The 25,674-nt window shown below is 37.4% G+C and overlaps 1 pseudogene across 1 annotated transcript; it reads right to left on the bottom strand.

The window, feature by feature from the left end:
- Positions 1-15,590: 15,590 nt before the first annotated feature.
- LOC145052311 (protein LATERAL ORGAN BOUNDARIES pseudogene) lies at positions 15,591-18,222 on the bottom strand (annotated as a pseudogene). Its single transcript, XR_013684044.1, has 3 exons — positions 18,097-18,222; positions 17,896-17,959; positions 15,591-16,517 (listed from the first exon to the last, which is right to left on the bottom strand). The product of XR_013684044.1 is annotated as a protein LATERAL ORGAN BOUNDARIES pseudogene (transcript).
- Between the last annotated feature and the right edge of the window lie 7,452 nt (positions 18,223-25,674).

Here is a 25,674-nt window from a genome sequence, read left to right as displayed (position 1 = left end):
ACAGATGTAATGAATGTATGTAATGTATTGCTTTGTGTTTACTATGCTTACTATGTACATTGGTTGCGATATTCATGATGTCCTCCGCCCCGGAACGTTTCCGCCTTCGGTTTTGGGGTGTAACATAGACTGGTGTTGAGTCTAAAGTCTCTTCGGGATCTGGGTTACAAGGCTTAACGCAACTTACTTTCGGACTTTATTCAAGTATTCTTGGCTGCGGAGGTTATCCTGTGGTTCTTAGAATTCTAGTATTCACTTCTGAGAATGCAGTCTATCGTCTATAGGGTGACGGTGACTCCTTTCACGTGGGAAGGCCGAGTGTCCTAGGCACTACTCGTCAGCATCAGGGTGGACGAAGTGCCTGAGTACTGCGAGCGTCTTTTGCAACTACTCTTCCGATGGTTCTAAGTTTTTTCGATCTATGTCAAATCTAGAAAGTATAGGGTTCCGTCACTCGGAACTTCCAATTTTCTGATCCACTCTTCTCAGCATTTAACTTATCGCAACTTTCAAGTTTCCGGCATATTTGCTGAGATGCATAATTCGGGGGATTAAGCGTGAATGGATGGTAATAGTCAATGTCCTTGACTGTTACGACTCAGACTCCTTTACTGACTGAGGGTGTTGGCTACTATATTGGCTTAACCGGGATGACAACAATTTCGGATTTGTGGTCATTTTAGTAGCTCAACCTGCAGTGGTTCACTTGACTCTAGTTCCTATTCTATGGGATAAGATGAAGAGTTTTACTATGAGGTTTGTGGTAGTGCTCATACTTGGCTTAACCACTAATACTTGGTGTATGCAAGCCGTATATAATTGAGGTCAGCAGGATGTTCAGTTGTGCGACTCAACCCCAGACCCACAACCAAACGAGGAACAGGGAGTAGGGAGGAAGCACACATCTTAAATCTTATTGATCTGAATTATATACCACTCTTATGCACATACCCAGTTAATAGTAGTCAATCACATGAGTTCTTTCCTCTTAATTCACGAACCTGATTGCGAGGTGCTAAGAATCTGTCTGGGGATCTACGGAGTAGGTTTCGGGTGGTTATCATCTTCTGGAATACATGTAGTGTCTTTCGCTTCGGGTCCTATTTGTCTAAGGAAGGGTTGGTTAACAGCGCGCGATACCCTACTCAGGGGTATTTCGGGAGGTTTTAGATAAGAGAGACGACTGGAGGATCGCATTAGGTTTTATTATTAAGTTCAAAAGAACTTTTATTTGCTGGAATGGCTACGGTGAAAGTTCTTTTTACACAGCACTAGGAATTTACACATGGTTGCACTAAATCGAACCATGATTGATAGAGGCGTCGAAGTTGGCATACATCAACATGATATAGAATGAGGGTCGATAGGGCCATGTACTGAACTGACACACATGTTCTTGGTGTCTCGGATTACGTCCCGTGTATCACTGTCGCGGATACTTGGATCGATAGAGTCGACGTGGAAACTATAGAGGGTCATGAGGTTTCGGAATAATGTACTTTTCATAAATGGATTCTCATAAGGTCTTTCTATAATCGCTTAGCATACACTAGTCATGTATAATTAAGGTGGGAAGGACTGTTGACTGAGCGACTCCGCCCTAAATCCACAACCAAACGAGGAACAGGAAATGAGGCAGTATCACTCACTCGAGGTCTATCCATCTTAATTAAAAAAGGCTTTAACGTATATGTCGAGCCATTATAACTTCACCTGATGAAATTTTGAATTCTTACAACAGTGCTGCGACTTTCGCCTTAACGGGAGAGTAATTACATTTAGAATTACCTTTTAATGTTTTCGGTTAGTGTTTTCAGGTAGTTATATGAGATTGAGAGACGTACCAAAATTTTACCGGGTTCATTGATGCTTCTCCTAGGTATTAGGGTTAGACTCCTTCTGCGTCTTTGTCGTATCTTTCAGGTGGACAGTCCCGCTCGAAGTGCCTAATTTCACCACATAGATGGCAAACTGGACGGGAACCCACATTGGTGGTTGATGTAATGAACTCAATCGGGGCTCTGCAAGTGCGAGAGGTATGCCCCTTCCTGTTGCACCTACCACAAAAGAGTTCCCGACAGACACCATGATGATGGTAGCCACAATTGCTGCAACTGGGAAGGTTGCCTAGGTATGGCCTTCTTGAAGTCGGGAGGGAAGGGTTAACAGGGGTATTGACTACCGCAGCTTGTTGCCTTTTGGAAGGTCCTTGAGTCGAGGTACTTCCTTCCTCGCTCTTGAACTTTCTCTTCAGTGGAGTTGGTTGAGGTTCTTGGGTGGCTGGGTACGCAGGTGTTGGTTGTTGTTGTCCATTACTTGGATCGGAATTCCCGATAGGGCTCTTGCTAACATTGGCGTTGTTAGCATTCAGATGAGCCATGACAGCTGCTACGGCTGCCAAGACTGTAGCTTGGAATGTAGCTTCATCGAATAGGAGAGTCGGTTTCTTGCCAACGGATTGGTTACATTTCTTTGGAGGCATGGTTTTCCTACACGGAAAGGATCACAAACTGATGAGAGACGATGTTTAACTCTAGACGTATCTATCCTTAGTCTAATAGGCATAAATTTTTCTTGTGCCTTGGATATTGGTTATCTGAGTGTTGACATACATCCCTATGATGTAGTCCGGGTTTCAAGGTAGGAATAAGAGTATCGGAAAGTCATAAGATGGGAGTCGTTCCTACTAGGTTACCATTATGTTGGAATGGTTCACTCTTCAGCTTGGAAAGATCTGAGGACAGTTCAGAACGAAGATTGCGGAAAGAAAGGCTCATGAATACTTATGGTTAAACACTCTCAATCGAGGTGTTGGGATCCGCTCTAATCGTATTACTTACAACGGGAAAAGGCGATTTACCTAAAACATAGCGTGAGTAGTATAATCACTAACTCACTAAATCGTATTATTTTATGGGTGTATTAGCGTGACAATAACAAGGAACAGACACTTCTCGGGGTCCTTGTATTGGTTCCCTCTGTCTACCTCTTATCCTTGACTGGGACTGGCGTTGGTTCTCTTCGGGTAGTTACCTAGGGTTCTCCTCTCTTGTAGACATACTGAATCTCTACTCCGTCTTACTTCGGATTCTGACTCTGAGTGTCATCGCTGCATGGTGAATGACTGGAAATCTTGGAAGTTCAGGCGGACCTCCCACCGGTGTCTCTAAATGGTATAGGCACTTGGTGGTTTCAATAGTCTCGTCCTAGTTCATTTATTTTCGAACTGGAAATCTTCTCAATGAACCTCTTCTGGGTCTGAATCAACTCTTCTGTCGATCACTAAAGTGGATAAGGTTTTCTACAGGGTTCGTGCAAGAATGGAAATGTCTAAAGAATCCTAAGAGATTATTAAAACATTTCACTGGGTGATCCATATCGAGTCCTGCTACAATTACATAGTTACACAAATTATATATAGCTTAGATCCGATAGGCCTTCGAATATGTGATACTACTCTATATCCACATCCCAGCGAGGAAAAGGAAGTAGAGCGAAACCACACATTCTTAGTCTATGGGATCCTTATTATATATAACCTTGGAAGTATACCCTCTGTAATCATATGTATATCAATAAGGATCTTTTTAGTTTTTCACACAAGGTTATCTATGGATCCTAAAATACCCCTATGGTATTTTAATTTCTTGTTTGGTTCTTAACTTCTGCATATGATTCTGGGATTAACGTGAGTCTTTTAGTATTCCAAAATACTCCCATAGTATTTTAAACTTTATGTTTGGCTCTAGTATTCCTAGTTGGTAAGTTTCAGACATGTTGCAACACCACCATCACTCCTAAGCACACGTTCATCGCATCCCCAATAAATGTAGTTGATCAGGTTACATTTATTCCAGCTTATGATTACATAACTGCCCAGGCTTGACGGTAATGGTCAACATCCGAAGACTTTTATTTGTTCTTCTTGTGATACTTTTGTTCGAGTATTTAGATTCTGGATGCTCTTATACTTTGGTAAAATATGGTTATATTTTAAAGTATACTTCTTGGTCAGAGTGTTTTATCCCTATGTATTTATAGGTTGTATATCTTTTATGAATTGATATACGGAGCTCACTATAAACAATGCTCCGATACCAGTTTGTTACACCCCAAAACCGGGACGGCGGAAACGTTCTGGGGTGGATGACGTCATGTCAAGTATCACAACATATGCACTATAGTAATCAAAGTACAACAACCATTGCATTAATATTAATAGTTTTACGTAAGTTATATTTCATATCAACATCAAAGTAATACAAAGAATAGTATGGAGGTAGTTTGGTTCTAGGCTGACTTCGCAAAAGCTCCCGGGGTGTACCTATCTATCGATGACCTGAGAATACAAGTTATTTTGAAAGCGATACTAGCATTTTATAAATGTTGGTGAGTTCATAAGTACTTAGTGTCATTTGTATAAATACGCATTTCTATTGAAAATAACTTTATGTAAGGTAGTAGTTTAGAATTTATGGTGTATTAATGTCCTTTCCAGAAAATCCTATATTTTCTAAATAAAAGCAGTCTTCTACCAAAACTCGACAGACTTATGTTTGAAGAAGTAATTTTCCCCAAAAATATTATCATTATCAGAATACAGTATTTACTTTAAAGGAATAATGAGAAAATCACAAGTAAAAATACCAGGGGAAAAATAACATATGCCTCAGCAGTAATACTGCTGACTAAGGCCAAAGAAATCATAGACTCCGGGAGAATATCGAATGAATGATACGCCTGACTCAGTCTAACAAAAGGAAGCACAGACTCCAGGCAGTATCGAATGAACGACACAGCTCGCAAATTCTAAAACAATAGAATACAAACTCCAGACTGTATCAAATGAACGATACAGCTAGCAAAGTCTAAAACAAGAAAATACAGACTCCAGACAGTATCAAATGAACGATACAACTAGCAAAATCTAAAACAAGGAAATACAGTGATAATTCTTGTTACCTTAAGGCCATGAATTATAAGGTAAACATGGAGATACTTGTAACCATACTGATTGACAGTAGAGAACTTGACGCCCTGCAAGCTTCCGAATGAATGTGACATTTGTCACCCCTTGGCTTGGTCGGTCGGGGACTGTAGCTAGCAGACAGGGTGTGGGAGTCTCAGTCCCGTATAGATCTATACACACAATGCCCACTCTCCCTCCAGGAGACTCTGGTTACCAACTTGACATCGGGGAAATCCATGTCCAGAAGATGCATCTCGTATTCTGAATTCTATTAGAGGTGCTGAACTAATGATATAGACTCACGAATGAAATGACTCCTTTGGAATTCTCATAGTAGAAATAATAAATAGAATCTCCTAACTATTCCTATAATAGTTACTAGTGTCTCTAGTCTATGAACGATGGCTGGAATGATGCCCTTGCTACCTAAGGGAAATGAACTGATCGATGGAAACCTTTATGTCTATACACGTACACATAACATATATGTAATGTTTGAACGACCTTCGGACGGATAACCGATACCCACCAGACCACATCCCAATGAGGAAAAGGAAATAGGGCGAACTAGCCTTCCTAAGTCTTTCAAACATTATTTATATAACTATATATATACAGGCATGCATTTAACGAAAGATCTATGAATGATGAATGGAATGATGCCCTTGCTACCCAAGGGAAGTGAACTGTTCGATGGAAACCTTTATGTCTATACATGAATACATGATATATAACTAATGTTTAAACCACCTTCGGACGGATAACAGATACCCACCAGACCACATCCCAACGAGGAAAAGGAAATAGGGTGAACTGACCTTCCTAAGTCTTTTAAATATTATTTATATAATTATACAAATACAGGCATGCATTTTAACGAAATAAAAATATAGAAGAAAACTCTGATGAAAACCTTGGAAAACCATTACGCATAAGAAAATTTACAACTTGGTGTCAGTTTGTAAAACAAGTTTTGAAAATCTTTGGAAGCCTTTGAAAAACCTTTCATTACAACTTTGAAAATGATATTTATAAAACAGATAAAGTGAGAAAACCTTTGGAAAACCTTTAAAAAGAGTTGAAAGCGAGATTGGAACATCTTAAGCTGGATAAAACAGTTATCATGCAAAACTCTATTTTGCTATACAATTATTAATCACATGTGATTTATCTAATAACTGTATAGATCAACTTGTATCCCCCCTATAAAAGCAGTTAAAATCATTTAAAAGGTTAATTCAGGGGGATGAACTCACCTGTTATAAGTGGATCAGTTGGAGGTGTCGATTGGGTGCTCGGTGTCAAGTGAAGACTTGAACACACTTAGTGACCTAGTAACATATGAAGACATATGTTTACATACAATTAGTGTTTATAATACTAATTAAACACGTATAAGCATCCTAATGTGCGGAAAACACTTTGGTCAAGTGCTAGGAGGCTATTGGGTTGCAATAAAGAAGTGTATGGCCTAGATAGGGAGTTTACTCTTCAAGAGTAACTCTTTATGGAGATTTCGGCCCTAAGACCATATCCCCATGAGTTTACGGCCGTAAACTCATGGGTGGTGTGTTTTTGGATGCTAAAAGGTCTTATATCACTTGTATAGTTTGGCTAGGTTCACATGTAGGGCTTAAGAAGGGTTTAAGGCTCCAAACGAACCACTTAAGGGAGTTCACGGCTGTAAACCTAGAGTTTACGGCCATAAACTCTCACTTGGTCATTCCCTTCATGAATTAAGGTCTTAAATGAATGAGTATAAGGTTCTATGCATTTTTCCAAATCAAATGGGGAAGTTAGGGCATCATTTGGCTTCATTAGGGGAGTTTATGGCCCATGGACCAATCCTTGGGGAGTTTATGGACGTAAACTCCTAGGTCCTTGGTTTCTTTGACGTTTAAAGGCCCTACTTCATTTGTGGTTGATTCTAGACATTTACCCAATCCTTAGGAGGTGTTTAAGGGCAAATTTAACACCTTAAAAGGTGTTCACGGCTCATGAAGAGGGGTTTACGGTCGAAGAGAGTTGCTGGGCCGTAAACTCATGTTTACTCTCCATATGATATGATTTTGGGGTTCTAAGCTCATACATGCAAGTCCATAAGTCATATCTAAGGCCTAGGAGTGATTTAGAAGGGTTTGGGGCTTCAAAACCCCACTTATAGGTGTTTGCGGTCCAAGAGAGTTCTTGGGCCATAAACACATGACTTTGCCACTTTTGGATGTCTTAAACACGAATTTGCATGTTAAATGAGCTAAACAACAAGTTAGAGTAGATCACTTACTAGTTTGGGGCTTGAATGAGGCGTTTTTGGATCGAAGGCAACTTGTAGAGAGAGAGAGTAGAGAGAGGGTGGAAAGGTTCCAAATTGAGTCCACTCACCCTTATATAGGGTTTGATTTTGTGGTTGGGTGGGAATCTACCCGATACTAACGTTAAACGGGGCTTTTGGTCGCACCTGATTAAATGGTCGTAATTTGACTTGGTTGGAACTAAAAATTTTCAAGGGAATATTGAGGGTGTTTCTAATTTGTTCCTGATAAGTTATTAAATAAACTTGAAGATCGATTAGATCTTTGTAACAAGTAGTGCGAAGAACATAAAACAATAAACAAGACAAGATTGAATCACAATGTGTCGAATGATTAATTCAAACAATCCTCAGCAGAGCTCGACTAAGAACTTCCACTGTAGAGGATTTAGGGTTACAAGAACGATAATTAAAACTTCTAAATAATGCTCTGATCTATCGTTAACCTAAGATGCATGCAAGCACCTATATTTATAATAAACCCTACTAACTCACGAATGGACATGCCCATACCGGAGATACATAAACGGACTAGCTAACGAGCCCAATAGACGCAACACTTAATACAAAAAACGACCCAACAATCTCCCCCTTTGCGTCAAATTGGAGCGAGACTACTTCTTCTTCTTGCTTGGGCCAGCAGCGGGTGTCTTCTTTACAGTATCAAACAAACGTGTAATAAGAGCGAGAATAGTCTGTCTGAACCGAATGTACCATTGTATCATGTCATCGAAGTACTTGACATCGTCCGCTGAGTTTTGCTTGCATCTGTGGATGATCCCCAAAACATGCTCTAAGCAGGTAGTAGTGTACAGATGTTTGTCAGCCAAGGCAAAAAGACATTTTTGTCCTTTGTTTCTGGTAAACATGATTGAATTCCTTCTTGAGTCAATTCTACCCATCTGCTTTTGGTTCAAATCACTGGCCGAGCCAACAGGAGATATTTTTGGTTTCTTCTTAAATACGCTTGCTATCTCCTGATCCATCAGTGCAACTTCCATGATGTAGCACACCAGCATCCTCTTGAGATGGTCGATGATCGGACCATATTCAGCTTCGTTGGTGAGAAGGATGTTGTGCAAGATAATCCAATCATGGGGATTGAGGTTTGGAAGATCTGCAAGGGAAATGGCATGTTCGGTTTTGGCAGATCCCCGAAGTACCTTGAACCGAATGTTAATGAGGTTCCCTTCAGTATACGGCTTCAAGACCCGAACGTTGATAATCTTCTGAGCGCTCCAAGTCTGATACTGAGGTTGAGCAGCCTTCAGATAGAAATCGATTAAGTCCCGATCAACCTGTGGATGAGGATGAGGGAACTCTGCAACGTTGGAGAAGGCATGAAAGATGAACGCCTTTCGGGTCAGTGGCATGTCAAACTGAGAGTCGACAGTATTGGAACAATCAAAAGAAATTACAGGTTCCAGCCACAAGATACTCGGTGTGTCGATGGCTTCTTTTATCATCCTCTCGAGGGTCCAAGCAGGAAAAAGAGTTTTCCTACTCTCAAGAAGGTCGTGGGATTCCTTCTGTTTTCGTTCAGCTTCTTCAGCCTCTTTTGCCACACGAGCACTGGCATCAGCCTCATTGCGTCGACTTCTATGCTTCAACAAGTCGGCAATTGTTTCTTTGTCTTCTTCCTCTTCTTCCTCAGCAATATTTTTACCTTTGTCTTTCACACCCGAACCGGAGGCTTGGCCTACTGGAGGAGGTTCGGTAGTGTGAGTTGCCTTTGAGGAATGAGGTGGTTGGGATACAGACTCCTTCTCTCCCCCTTGTTTCAGAATGGACACGAAATCAAGTAGCCCTTCGATTTTGCTTAACAGGGCAAGGGCGGGAGTGACCTTCTCTGCAAGGGTACGCCTCACAGAATAGTTAAGGATAGGATCATCTGCTTCGAGGATGTTTGAGATGGCTGAGTGGACATCCGAAACACACATCTTTATCACCTCCCTTTCGGACCGAAGAGAGTCAATCTCCTGTTGAGAATGGGAGAGTTGAACACTCTTGACCTTCAGAGCAATGGTCTTCTTGGCAAGAACATCCATAAGAGAGTTCTCAGCAGCGAAATCTTCTTGGAGCTTCGAGAGACGCTCGTCTATGGTTGTGCGAAAGACTGAGTTGTCGTCGGAAAGCGTTTGACGAAATGAAGCGAAGGACTTCAACTCAGTTGAGACAGACGTTGTCAACTGTTGAACAATTGGTTCCAATGTAGTCTTTGCAGCATTTGCACTCTCCTGTAAAGACTTTAACAGGGAAGAGGCATCAGAAAATAGTTTATCGACTTTTTCGGTCGCAGCCTGACAGGCTTTTGTTGAGGCGTCGATGGCGGAGGTTGCAGAAGCAATGGAATCTTGCCGAGCCTTAGAGAAAGCGTCAACAATCTTCTGAACTGCATCTTCAGAAAGGGATGACTGAGAAGTGGAAGAGGAGGCAATGAGAAAATCAACTTTGTCATGGAGCTCCTTGAGATGTCGTTTTGTAACGGGAGCATCGTCATCGTCATCACTCTGTATTTGAAACGGACTATAGTAGACCGAGTCAAATGTCATATCTTCCCCGCCAAGGAAAGGTTCTTCATTCTCTGAAGCATGACCAGGAGAAGGTGGTGGTGGTGAAGCTGGTGGTGTAGAAGTATGGGTAGGTTCAGGTTGGGTTGTTTCGGGTATAGGTGTAGGTTCGGATGCTTTTGTGGTTTCGGGTGCTGGGGTGGTTTCAGGTGCATCAGTATGAACCCCCGTATCAGATACGTTGGCTCGAACATCTGCAGTGGATGTTGTGGTTGCTTCGGTGAATATTGGTGTTGGTATTGGGATTGAAGTGGGTGGTATTGAAGTAGTGGAAGTTATAGGGGTAATAGAAATAGGAATGGTTCTAGGTGGAGAATTAGTGGGAGAAGTAGAGACATGAACCTCTGGGGTAGGAGATCTGGGTGGAGTGTTGCCTCGTGGAGAATCCTCAGAATCCGAACTCTCACCCTCAGACTCGCTTGAAGATGAAGCGATAATCAGCTTTCGCCTCGACTGAGTTTTTCGTCTCTTTTGCTGTGGAGACTGAGCAGCTTTGGTTGGTTTCCTCTTCTTTGGAGAAGAGCGTTTAGCCCCTTTCGCCACTTGTTTCCCTTTATCAGCCTTCTTGCCCCTTGGAGCAGGCTTGTCGGCGTCATGAATAGACTTCAACATCTCCGGAGAGAGATCCCTCGGACCAGAACGCTTGAATCCTTTGTACGTCTGGATAATCCGGCTATCAGCAGGAACATCTCCATACATAGTTTCCGGAATTGAACCGTTGAATGGAAACTTGGAAGCGTCCGAGACAATGATCTTCGTGGTATGGAATGTACCAATCGAAGACATTGGAGCACCAGCGACAATGGGGACGTGGTACTTGTCCATCACCCATTTCGTGACCAAAGTCCAGAACCTAGCGTAAGAAATTTCAGAATGCCTGGATGTAGAGGAGAGACTCTGGATGAGTTGTTGCCACAGAACAGACCCATAATCCATGTTGATGCCATTGTAGACACCATACATTATGGACAAAAACAACCGACTGGCACCATCAGATCCAGCGCTTCTTTTAGATAACCCTTTGAATAGAACAATGAACATCCCGTTCCACTGTGGAGGTAGGCACGACTTCTTGAACTTCGCGACTGAAGTAAGCACCTCCGTATAACCCATGTTCTAAAACATGTTGAACAAATGCCCCATTGGAATCGTTTCAGGGTTAACCCTCGAGGAATCAGGTTCAAACCCTAACAACGAGCAAAATCTTTGCTTTGAAATCGAGGCCTTGTGCTGAAAAATATCAAAGAAGATTCTGTCAACGACCTTGTCGTAGTGAGCAGTCGCAAAGATCTGCGACAAGAACTCCATCGGAACGGATTCAGCTCTTGTAAGTGCAGGAGCAATCGGCGAAAACTTCAAACACTCGATAATGGGGAACATGAAGGCATCGTAAACATGAGGGGATAAATCGATGATTAGGTTTTGTTGTGGGCGAATGGGCAGTATGTGGGATGTTGCATGAACAGAAGATGAATCTGCCATTGCTTGAAGAAAGTGGAGAAGATGATGAACAGTGAAGGATCAGGGATTTCTTGCGCTCTAGGAATTTTAATTGCAGTAAAGAGGTAAACGGTGGAGGATGTTGCCTTTTATACTGTGGGGTAAGGAGAGAGAAAGATCTTCCCAAATCTTCTATCAAAAAACGAAGAGTTTTCCGGAGTTGACTGATGCGTGACAGTTGGGGTAGTCGATGATCACGCATGAGAGAGAGTGTCAGACCCCTAAGAACACGCCTCCCATCAAGCGCCGTTTGGATATGAACCGTTTCAAATTCACACGCGCCCCTTCTTCGCCATTTGGAGATGAGACGGTTCCAATTCGCACGCGTTCCCTTTTGCCCCGTTTGAAATCAAATCGATTAGACTCCTGCCTGAGTCAGCATGTCTTCATCTTATCCCTTTAAATTGTAACGGCATCTTTTGAAAAATAATGCCACGTGGATTAAAGTCAACCACAGCCTTTAATCGACTGCCAATCCAAGTAAAATACCTGTAATTAATAGAATCTGAATTTTGGAAAAACAAAGATTTTTGTGCTAAGGGTGTAAAAGAAAAGAAATAAAGCAATAATTTTTGGGAAAAATGTGATGTCAATAAAGACACGAAACAAATGATCCCGGGCACGAATCTCTTCCTTCAAAGTCAAGAGAGACCTTAAAGTGTTTGTGTGGTTTCCCGTTGAATAACAGTCAAACACTTATTAAGAAGTGTTGAAAGGCTTCTTTTAATTAGGCTTATTAGGGTGGCTTTCGCTTCGATTCAACATTCCGAATCTTGATATAAGATAGAAAGTGAACGAAGTACTTGTGAGACCGGTGTAGTCTATTGAACAAGTAGGTCGGGAAGAATTTAAACTGGCTGGGAATATAAAATCTCAAAAAAAATTTAAAACTGGATCCCAAGGGAAGAAATGTTATGGGTTGTAACAGGTTCATAGGAATCACACAAAAGAAAAAACTTGAGATAGCAGGAAGATACATCCGTCAATTCAATGGTGAAAACTAGAGCAAATTAATTGGTCACCGTCAATTCGTATTGGGTATTGAATTTTGGGTTTCACTTAGCTCGTAGTGGCACGAAACTAAGATCATGAACACAGTTATTGTGTAACTATAATCCTCAGTGGTAATTTCTGAGAGTCTCAAGGGTTACGTATGTGAAACGAGTGTGATGGAGAAATGAAATGTAGATGGTGTAAGAAATCAAAGTTCCTCTACTGCGAAAAATAGGACCAAGCAGAAAACTCTTATCTCATGTGAGAAGAGAGTTAGGTAGCTCATGATTAGAATAAATAAGAAGGCCTAATTAGGAAGACAAGGTTTGTGTATACCAAGTCAGTAAGGCCTATTATCGGAATCAAGTGAGGCTTTGGACACATAAAGCAACATGCTTCTAGGGACACTTAGCTAATTTCAACAATTTCCCCATAAACGAACACACAAATAAAATTAGAGCCAAAAAGAAAATAAAGAATAAAATATTTTTGGAGTTTTTGATAATAATAAAAAAATGAAATAAAATAAAAAAACAGATAAAAAGAAAAAAAAATATTGGAATTTTTGATAAAAAAAAGAATGAAAATAAGAAAAAAATAATTTAAAAAAAAAACTTTGGAACCAAACCCGAGCGTTCGGTCTATTTCGGTTGTAGAAAACTTTGGAACCAAACCCGAGCGTTCAGTCTATTTCGGGTGAGAAAAATTTTGAAACCGAACCCGAACGTTCGGTCTATTTCGGTTACCAAAGAAAATAGATTTTCAAAAAGAGAATTGTTTTGATAATAAGAGAAATGCATTTGGAACAATGATACAAAAGATTTACAACCAAGAAAACTACCTTTGATTGAGGAGCGAAAACCAGATGATTCAACCGAACCCGAGCGTTCGGTTCATTTCGGTAAATTAGTGTAAGACCCGAACCCGAACATTCGGTCTATTTCGTTTTTTTCGTTTGAGATTGAGAGGTAATTTTTTGGTACTGACTCTGATTCCATCATACCTAGCCCTTGTAGAATTTTGTTGAACGATGCTTCAGGAAGAGCTTTGGTGAAGATGTCAGCCAGTTGATCAGTGGTTCGAACAAAATAAATTTCGACGTTCCCATCTTCCACATGATCTTTAATGAAGTGATACCTCAGTGCTATGTGCTTGGTCATGAAGTGTTGCACTGGGTTATGACAGATCCTAATTGCACTCTCAGAGTCACAATATAATGGGATCTTTTTCATATTGAGTCGAGGTAGGGGTGGAGGTGGCAGTGGTGGTAACGGAGGCAGAGACAGAAGTGGTGTATGTGGTGATAATACCAGAGACGATGGTGGAGGTCGTAGCAATGACGGTGGCAATGCCGAAGATAGAGGTGGCAATGATAATTGTGGCGTTGGAGGTGGTTAGGAATCTATTTCTGATCATATTTAGTCATTTGTTTGTATATTATATATACCATCAAGTTTGTTAAAACTATTTACATTTTACTTTTTTACTTGTGGTAACAGGCCACAAGGGTAATATGCGAACAAGTTTATCAAGTTGGATGATATATGGTATAAAAATGATTAAATATAAACAATATCAACGTTTCATTAACCTTCACAGTAGTTTTTTTTAAATGTATATAAGACCATCTCCATCCATCCCCCCCCCACCCCCCCCCACCCCCCTCTCATAAATGAGGTAAATAGTATTTCATCTCCAATTATACTCTATTTCCTACCCCAATTTTAACCCAAAAAGTATATTCCGAGAATATTCCATTTTATTACTTATATGTATTGTCAAAATACATCATTCTATTAATTAGATTTTAACAAATATATATTATAATTTTTCATTAGAAAAGTATTACAAATTTTATTATCATAAATAAAATGTTTATCTATAATAAATTAAAATTAATTATTACTTTATTATAAATATTATAAATAGTCATTACTTAGATAAGATTATATTTATAATAAATATATCATGATCACCATCATTTTTTATTACTATATTTTATAAACTATATTAAGTGTTTCAAATGTTTAGTATATATTTAATTTTTTTTATATGAAATCCATAAATAAATATTAAACTCTACATTTATGATTAATTTATATAAATTAATATATAACATGATATTATAAATATTAAATATTGCATTTAAATTATAATTAGTAAATAAAAATAAACTAAAAATGTATAAAATAAAAATTAAAAAGATTAAAATTGACAACCGAAACTTCAACTCCCTTTTTGGAGATATGAATACGAATATTATTCATATCTCAAAAAAATGAAGATGTAAATAGAATAGATGTGGAGGAGAATGTAAGAGAATTTGGGGAAAAATAGACTTGTTGGGTTGGTTGGAAATGCCCTAAAAGCATCGCCAACCCACTCCCAATTTCTATTTTCCCCCATTTTATCCATTATTCTTCTTCAATCCTCCCCCATTTTGAGGATATAAATAGTATTACACTAAATATGGTTTTATACTATTCATTTCTCCTAAATGGGTATGAACTTTACGTTGTCGGTTTTCGTTTCTCTGTTTATATATTTATACATTTCTAGTTTATTTTTACATACTAATTATAATTTAAATCTAATATTTTATACTTATAATATTTTCTTCTATATTAAATTATATTAATTAATTAAAAATATAAAGTTTATTTTTTGTTCATCAAATTCATATAAAAAGTTAAATACATATTGAAATTTTATAAATCAATAATGTATTTTACAAAAACTTATAAGTGTATTATAGATATAATCTTATTTATTTCATATTATTGCAATGAAATAAATATACATTATATATTTGTTAAAACCAAATTAATAAAAGGGATCTGTTTGACAATCTATATAAGTTGAAAGATTATGATTATATTTTTTTGGGTAAAAATAGGATAAAAAATAAAATAGGATTGGAAATAAAAACAATATTTATTCTATTTTCTACTCTATTTTTACGAGAAAAAAAAATGAATTAGAGGTATATGTTCGTGTTTTTGTGTCTTCATACACTTGGAGACCGAACATACAAGGATGCGCAACTTTGTACTGTTGCCGTAATTTATTGACAGAGTTAGAAAATTTAGGTCATTTATATATGTTACTTTACAGATGCTCCCTTTATTAAAATGCAACTCAAAGACCGCCGTTCACTAAAGAAAATGCAATTCCAAACGCCAAACAACCAATAGTAATGATGAATCAGACACCAACTCCATATATAAGATAGTTGCTAGCATTCAAATATAAGGATCCAAGGTTCTTCAATTAAAACCCCCAAAAAGTAATTATATATATAAGGAGTTATAATTTCGGGGGAGAAGCAGGAATCGGTGGTCTAGCCAAAGACTCACATGTGGTGATGATGATGATCATATATATATATATATATATATATATATATATATATATATATATATATGCACACATCGTACGCTCACTATAGAGTTTAGCTAGTAAACCACATAGTTATGTAGAGTAAAATCCCAAAAGAGGGTCTTATAACATGTATGTGGCCTTCGGAGAGATTGACAGAAATTCACATGTTAACCTTGTCCTCCACCACCACCGCCCATATTACCACCGAAAGCAGAAGGGTTCCACTGAAGTTGATTAGCATACGGATTAGGAAAAGATGGTGGTGATTGGTAGAATCCACCACCTCCATTACCACCACCATCAATGTTTCCAGACGTTCTTCTAGTTGGGTAATGATCCATGGTTCTTTGCCGCGGTGTTATCGGCTGAATTGAATTCAAATGTGGCACTGCAGCTGGTAACGTCCCTGTTGGGATCTCATTGCATGCATATCGAATTAAATCGGCATTGGCAGCATCGAGCTCCTTTTGCAGACGATCAACTTGTCTTTGGAGGAAAGAGATGGCACCAACACAGCCATAAACAGGATCCCTAACGCGAGCTTCAGCTTCATATGCAAGTGAATTCACGGCATCTTCTCTCTGATGAGGGAGGAGATCATTGAGAAGCTTAGTGACATTGCTGGCACCGAAGATTTTGTGAACGTTTGCGAATTTTTGTGGCTCCTCGGGTGGGAAGTAGGGTGCAAAGATGCAACCAGGCATGCATTTTCTTCTTAAGAACTTGCAGGCAGCACATGGAGAGTTGTAAGAGCTTGCTGAAGCCATTGATTATCTCTCTTCTTTTCTTTACACTGCAATTAATCAAGATTTCATCTGGTAAAGAATATATGCTCAATATATTATATTTTATACACGGACGAAAATACATAATAATGGTATGTATCCGTTCTACAACTAAACTATATATGAATTTCATTGTTATGTTTCACTTCAAAATTTTATCTAGCACTTGAGCTTTTCCATTCGATAATATTGTCCCAATATCAGGAAAAGTGTGTTTGGATTTGATTCATATTGGGTGTCAAACAACCAATGTTTAACTGCATAATTTCATATTGAATAAAAAAAGATGAACATAAACTAATCAAGAATATATATTATTTTTAGATATATACATTTAAATAGTAGATAAATCGAAGAAAGAAGTATGTATGTCGATCTTAATCATTAGTATGCAAAATTATACTACACGATAATAATATATTAACTAAGTTTAGGAAATCTGAAGTAGGTCATTGGTGTACTACGTACGTAGTTAGTATCATTATTTTTTATATAAGTAATTTTGACTTTTTTTTTTCTATGTTTGGTTTCATATAGAAATAGAACATCTTCCAGTAAATCATTAAAAGTTCAATGAAGGTTGTCCTTGATCAGTAGTTTGTGTCGTGTGTGTGTATGAACACGCACATACATATATGTGAATAATCAGTCAAATAGATTGCTTGCAGTATTTGTTTTCTTGTAGGAAACATATATAGAACTGATGAATTCAAGATGTCTGCAACAGTCTTTACAGAATTTCACTAATCCCAAACCCCAATCTCTCTCTCTCTCTCTCTCTCTCTCTCTCTCTCTCTCTCTCTCTCTCTCTCTCTCTCTCTCTCTCTCTCTCTCTCTCTCTCTCTCTCTCTCTCTCTCTCTCCTAAATGTAAATGTACACATACACACATGCATACTGCCATCTCTCAAGTCCATATATATTGGTTACCCAATTCCAATTGCTCGTGATCAAATCAGCACAAACACCTCTCTCTCTCTCTCTCTCTCTCTCTCTCTCTCTCTCTCTCTCTCTCTCTCTCTCTCTCTCTCTCTCTGTGTGTGTGTGTGTGTGTGTGTGTGTGTTACTCCCTTTCAAGTTGGAATGAAGTTTGAGACATTGGATCTGGCTAAGTGCTTCCAATTCCTCCTTATTATAATGATTCATTGGGTGAACTAATGGGATGACATGAGCATATATTCTCACAGAGTTATAGTTGAGAAAACCCTAGCAGATCATAGACTTCCAAACTTTACACGGAAAGTAAAGACGGAAAAAGGGAATTACCCTAAAAAAACAGCCTCATGTGATTACATGTTTTGTAGATTTAGTGGCTGACTAGCTAGGTTCCTTTGATCTTAAGATCACAAAAGATTAAAATAAAAAGAAAAAAGAAAAAAGACAAGTACCTTTTTTCTTGTTCTTGTGTGTTAAGTTATAAAAGCTAGCTCTTTGAATGATCACCCTGTGTGGCTGCTTTCAATTCAAGATAAAAAGTAAGTGCATATATATACATATGCTTCAAAAGATAACACATGAAACTTCAACCTCAATAAAGAAACATCTAGGAAACCCTAGCTAATTTGAGGGGAGGAGAGAAGAGGACAGACCTGCAAATTGATGAGTAGCTTCTGTAGCTTGCAAAAGGTGTGTGTGTGTGAGAGAGAGAGAGAGTGAGAGAGAGAGAGAGTGAAAATAAAGGGTATAAGTGGATTGGAGAAGGGAATGAAGCCAAAAGAACAAAGGTAATAAATCTAAAATAGAAGAGGTACATTTTAAATGTTAAAAAACATGACTATGACACACCATCTAAAACCCAATGTTTGATATTATAATAATGCATGACCAGTGGCTGTGGGGATGTCACCAAATTCTTTTCCTGCTGACAATAGACTTCCCTCTCTTCCTCATGCACCTGGCCATAATCAGCTGCAGTGATTTATTTTGTATACTGTTGTATGAACTTAAATTTTTGTTGCAAATTGATCATCGTTGTTGTGACATGAAAGGACTGTTGAGATTAATGAGCCACTTTATAAGAATGTAAATGCAAAAATGCACCATCATGTGTTTAGCCATTTTATCCTAATTAAAAAGGTAGTGTTATCTATATGTTTTGTGCAAGAACGATGGTTGTTGAAACTAAAAGTTGTTCACTTCACTAATTTAGTATAATTTAGTAAAAGTAATGATGAATAAAGTAGACTTCCTACATTGTTTCTTTGCAATTGCAATTGCAAATGCAAATTATTCTTTTTTTTTTTCAACATGCAATAGTTGTGTTTATGTTTTTGTATTGGGGTATTCTTGCCAATTTTTGATAATTCCTGTAACACTTGGAAAATTTGTAAGTTTCACATTTAATCCGTGATCGAAAAAGTTTGCAAGAATGGTCCTTAAGGCTAGTACTCGGGGCGTGCAGGGTCGTACGCTTAGCGTAGTAGCCGGATGCTTGATCACGCTTTCGGACACGTACGCGCACTACAAAAAATATGTCATTTAGTGTCACTAGAAACGCTCTCACTAAAACCTTTTAATGACATTTTTTACTTTCGCCGCTGCAGTTTTTTAGGCTTTCGTGACACCTTTTTATTTGTCAATGTAGAAGAAAGGTCTTTCGTGACACTTATTTTGTGCCACAGAATGGTAATTTGATTCAAGAATTTATATTACTCTTAGTTACGCATTTTAAGGTTTAGTGGCATTTTTTTATTAGCCACAAGACCAAAAAAAAAAATTAGTGCACATTTTATACGGAAAAATACTCATGAGATGCTATAATTTAGGCTACTGATATCCACATAACTTTCATCTATAATATAAAATAAAATAAAAAATTAACGTATAACACACAAAAAAATATATATATTTTCCATCCATCAAACAAAACAAAGATTTTATTTTATATTCAATTGGAATGAACCATTATATTCTTTCGATTTAATCATAAAAGACAAACACTACAAACATTTCTTCTCCATTACTGACCATTATTTAATGAAATTTGAATGAAAGAATAAAATATTTAATGAAAATCATTAAATTAGATGCAAAAAATCTATTTTTTTTCTTACTCTAAGTGAACTTGGTTCCTCTCTCGTTCTCCCATGCTATTGTTTTTACAGCAAATGCTTCCACAATTCATGTTCCAAAATTAAAGAATGAAAATGATGAAGGCCAACAAACAACATTTTTGTAAGGACAAATTGTAGGAATTAGCAACGTACTTTACTAATATAGGCAATGCACTTTCATTTTTTACCCATAACAACAATGTGCTTAATTTATGTATTTTTTTCACCAACAACAACAATATGTAACTCGTAAAAGCAACCTACTTACATTTTAATTACACATAGTAGCAACGCAGTTACAATTTTTTACTCATAATAGCAATATGCTAACATTTTTTAGCAATAATAGCAATAACGTACAATGTCCATATTGGTAGCAAAATGTAAGAACATTGCTTTTATGTTAAAAATAAAGTATGTTGTTATTATCAGTGAAAAATGTAAGTATGTTGTTACGGTTAAAAGATAAAGTACACATAATAACAACATACGTACAACTCATTACTAATAATAGCAACATACACACATTCCCTTACTAATAATACAAATATCCAACAAAAAAAGTACAATTCACATATTGGTAGCACATGCTACTACATTGCTATTATTAATAAAAATAATGGCAAATGCAAGTATATTGCTATTATTGGTGAAGTAATGTACATACATTGCCATTATGGATAAAGTACACAAAGATAAGTAGTATCAAAAGGGTATTATGGTAATATAGCTTTACATCGATTATAACTCACATCTTTTTAGGTTCTCTCTAAAAGGAAACCTATTAAAGCCATGTTAGCATATTGGTTAGGGGTTGGGGAGGGTGTAAACTCAAAAGAATAATAACTTACAATCGTTGTTTGCAAGGTTTTTCATCGCTTGGTAATCATGGTTAGCATCGACCAAACTTTGGTATTTATTATGCATGCATCATCAGACTTACAATTATTAATTTATAGATACAATATTGTAAACATTAATAATAAAGACATATATACAAGATATATATGAGAGCCGAAGACTGGGGGTTGACGGTATTGGTCAACGTTTCTCATGATAGGTGGAGTTGTAGTAACAAAGACTTTGGGGAGAACTTGAGTTGCAATTGGAGTTGGATCATTGAACCCCGTCTAAAACAACATAAATGTAAATTATAAGTTTAAGCACGTTAAAATTAAAGGGAGAAAATGGAAGTTTTAAAATAATTACTTACCGGTGGAATTTCAGATGTAGGAGATTGAACAAACATGGAAAAATGTTATTGTTATTGATATTGTGTGTTATATAAAGGACCATGTAGTTTTTGATAGCTTTCCTATTGATAAGAGATCTTATCCTAAACACAAAATAGGATTCCAAGATTAATTTAATTAAACTCCAAGATTAGATTAAATCAATTGTGTACACTGATTACCATAACAAAGACCTGATAATAGTTTCTAGTAGGTTCAACGAATTTAAAGAGTTTTTTTGCTGGTTTGCACCATATACAACTCCTATTAGTGGTTGAGAGTGAACAAAATCAACAAACCATTTGCCTTTTTGTCTGCAAATATAAAATAACCAAATGTAATAAATACAATTATTGTTATAAATAACAGCAACTTAGCATGAATTAAGTATAATGAATACCATACAAGGTTGAGATAAAAGGGCAATCCAATCACTTAAGATCACAAGTTCAAGAGACAAATATTTTGTGCCGATTACGTTTAAATACTTCATATATGTTATCAAAAGTCATTGACTTGCTAAAATCTCAGCATACTTTTCAACAATTTTGCATAAAGAAGCAATAAATCTCTTCTGTCCCATTGCTAAAGCAAGAAACACAGTCTTTTCCATGAAATCCTAACACACACATACACATACACAAAACACCAATAATTAAAAATTACTATTCAAATGTTGAAAAATCTTTTCATTACCTAAAGAAGGTAAACATATGATCCTCCTTTGTGCTCAGTTGTAACATTCTTTGACAAAGTTTCAACTGTTTTTATCAATTTTAAACCTGATTGTTCATGTAGCAAATAGAATCGATGAAATAAACAAAAATATAACCTAAATTCTAAACGTGATGAAATTAGAACAAAATTGAGAAAGTTTTAGGTAGTGTTGTGGTGAAGCAAAGCTAGACATTTTTGACAGGTGGCGAGGTACATCTCCTCTTCAGTCTATATATTATATATTAAATGAGTGTTTAAGTTTAACCTCGAAATGAGATATAAGAAAATTACCACATTAGTTTCAAGTTATAAGGAAAAGTTTTCATTTTATCCTCTCATATAACAAAATAATTGTTTTGAACCTTGTTATTTATTTATTTTGCTTTTTGAAGGTAAAGTTACAGTCGGTGGTATATAACATATACTTAAAGTATATGCTCGATCAGGAGTCAGTATCATACAAGTTCTAGGATCATTTATGTGGAACATAATAAACAATTTTCTATTTTATATACATAAAGAAATGTTAAAAATTGCTTCTGATTTTCTCAAATGTCATGAGTTTGTACGAAATTGTTGCTCAGAAGAAATGCTAAAAACTCTTGCCATTGAATGGTTTAACAAAAATAAAAGGAAAATTTTGAGGATAATGAGACGAAGTAGGAAGAAAAGACATAATGGATTATCTGATAAAAGCATAGACAGGAAAAAACACAATAGTGGAGGTGGGCGAGGACGATGGGGAACAACCTATAGCAACGACGGATGAGTGTTTACAACGCAACAATGGATGGAATCTAGAGCACAGTTAGAGTTGAGAGCATTTCGAGTTCAAAGTATCACAATTTCTGGGAGCATTTTGCCTCTTTTGCCCTAACTTGCCATTTGATGGAAATCGCAAGTAGGGAACACGAAAAATGAAAAATAACAAGTGGAAAACAATGACGGAAAAGAAAATAATAGCTTAATAGTTTTAGCGGCACAAAAAAAAAAGTGATTAAATAAAAATAGAACATATAGTGTCATTTGTAATTATTATGTCACTAATATATGAGTTCTATTGGCATTAAAAGTTAAATGCCATGAAATCATTGATTTTTATAGTGGCATTTAGAATGTGCCATTAAAAGCACTATATAGTGGCACAAAAAAAAATATGCCACTAAATGTCATTTAGTTTGTAGTGGCGGGGCGTATGATTGTGTACTAGGTTATGTTTAGTCAGCCTCCATCCATTCTTGTCAAGAAAATCAAACCCTAAGTGAGATCTTGAGAGTTTGAGCCTTAAAGTGTGATTTTTGGTGCATTATGAATAAGAAGAAGAAGTGAACCATTTGGAGTTGTGGTTGGAGATTGAAGATCTGATATTAGCTATTCATTTTCTGTCCTTGTGAGGTAAAAAGTTTCCATCTTGCTAGTCCATAATGCTAGATCTAGTTTGGTTCCATTTTATGCTCTTTGAGTCGATGGTTTGATTGTTAAGCATTTTGCTTCACTCTAGATGTGACAACCCAAGTTGTTCCGTTACATTTCCCCATTACCGTTAACGGAATATTCCAGTTTATAAAAGTTCTGTTAATAAGAGGTCGTCAAATAAATAAATGTTTCATTTAATTATGTCGTTAAGTCGTGATAAGAGAAATAAAAACTCATAATACACATTTCCATTTAGTTGGAAAAGTTAGTTTTTATTATTACGACCACTAAATCGGGTGCGGCCAAAAGCCCCGTATAACGACAGTATCAGGTAGAATCCCACTGAGCCCCAACTCCAACCCCTATATAAGGGTAAGTGGAGTCCATTTGAGACTTTTTACACTCTCCAAACTCTCTCTCTCTACAACTTTTTCCCGAGCCAAAAATCAACCGTTTCGAGCCCCAAACGAGTAGGTAAACTATCCTAACTCGTTGTATAACTTATCTAGCGTACAAATTCGAGTTTATAACATAAAAAAGGGACAACATCATGAGTTTACGGCCCAAGAACACTCTTGGGTCATGAACACCAATTAATGGGGTTTTTAAGCCCCAAAAGCCCTCCAAATTGTCCCTAAGGCTTAGATATGACTTGTAGGCTTATGGAATCGGACTTAGAACACCTTGAACTGGAATTTGGAAGAGTAAACAAGAGTTTACTGCCCAAGAACATGCTTGGGCCGTACACTCCTCTTCATGGGGAGTAAACTCATTTTTGTGTTTTAAAAATGCCCCTAAACACACCAATGGCATTGGATTAAATTCTAGAATCGACCAACAACAAGCTAGGGACCTTAAATGAAATTAAAACAACTACATAAGGAGTTTACGGCCATAAACCCCTCATGAAAGGGTACCTGGGCCATAAAATCCCAAAAAGGGGTTATTTGGTGCCCTAAACTCCCCATTTGACTTGGAAAATGCTTAGGAATTTACCCACTACCACTTGAGCCCTTAAAACACCAAAAGAAAGAGGGTATAGGAGCTTACGGCCGTAAAATCCCTTGCTTATGGCCGTAAACTCCTCAAAGGGGCCATTTCATGCTTAAACTCATTAACACTTGAGGGTTTTGGACTTAGAATAATTCCTTGAGCAAGCTAGAAGCCTTAAACACACTAGAACCCCTCACCATGAGTTTACGGCTATAAACTCATGGTGAGTAGTCCCTGGGCCGTAAACATGGTGTTAAGGGTTTACTCTTGGAGAGTAAACTCCATTCCTAAGCCATTTGAGCCCTTAGTTGTTACCCGCGACACCCCAAACACTTAACCAAGGTGTTTTCCGCTCCTTAGGGTGCGTATACTTGTTTGATTAGTATTATATGTACTAATTGTATGTGAACATATGTTATCATATGTTAAATAGGTCATTGTGTGTGTTCGAGTCCTTGTGTGACACCGAACGCCCAAACGGCACCTTCGTCGGACCTACTTACACCAGGTGAGTTCATACCCCTGAATGAACCTTTTAAATGTTTTACATGTTTTATAGGGGGGTGGGGGAATACAAGTTAAACATGCCAGTTATCATGTCAATCATATGTGATTGATAACCTGCATGCACAAGATTTTACCATTATGTACACTGTTTTACCGAGTAGGACACTATAAATGGTTTTCTAAAAGATTTTCACTTGTTCAAGTTCTTACTTTTACTGATTTATCAAAGTTTCATTTCAAACTGATTTATGAAAGATTTCCAAAGAATTTCTAAAAGTGTTTCATCAAACTTATTTCACAAAGGAATACCAAGTCGTGATTTTCTTAAAATATAAAGGTTGTTCAAAGTTTACGTCTATGCTTTTATACTTCTACTCGATAATGTTTCCACTTTGAGATACACTTATACTTGATAACGTTTCCACTTCCTGATACATTCATACCTGATGGGCGCTTATACTTGTTCACACAATTACTTAGAGATACGTTTCTACTTCACTTATGCTTGATATCGCTCCACTCCACTTATACTTGTAGTCGCTTATACCTGATAGGCGCTCTTACTTCACTTATGTCGTCTCTATTTCGTGATGTGCTTATACTTGTTCGACACTCCTACTTCACTTGCGATCGCTCCTACTTCACTTGTTAGACACTCCTACTTCACAAGAACCACTTTTACTTGATACACACTCAGTCGTAGTTAGATGTATGACTGTGCTTATATAGATACATATAAGTAATGACTGAACGACTTAGGAAGGATCGTCCGCCCTATTTCCTTTTCTTCGTTAAGATGTGGTCTGTTGGGATCGGATGGCCGTCCGAAGGTCGTTTGGTTCATTAGTTATATACTATGTATATGAGTATGGACGTACAGGAATACTCTAGTCGATTCAGTTAAGAGTCTCTACCTCTAGTCTACACTTACATAAGAAACACACACTACCCACTATTTGGAAGTCTCTACCCACTATTTGGGATGCATCTTCAGGACACGGCCTTCTCCGTAGTCTAGTTGGTAACCAGAGTCTCCTGTAGGGAGAGCGGACATTGTGTGTATAGATCTATACGAGATTGACAACCCCGCACGCAGACTGCTAGCTACAGTCCCGGCCTACCAAGCCAACGTGTGACAAATGTCACATCTTATAGACGCTTGTAGGGCGACTGGAACTCTAGTCAGTATGGTTACAAGTATCCCGGGTTACCTTATAATTCATGGCTTTAAGGTAACAGTATTTCACCG

This window comes from Lactuca serriola, chromosome 5 (genome assembly GCF_051521515.1).
Source record: "Lactuca serriola cultivar US96UC23 chromosome 5, Lser_US96UC23_V15, whole genome shotgun sequence".
Classification (NCBI taxonomy): Eukaryota; Viridiplantae; Streptophyta; class Magnoliopsida; order Asterales; family Asteraceae; genus Lactuca; species Lactuca serriola.
This window is presented reverse-complemented; position numbering and strand designations above follow the sequence as displayed.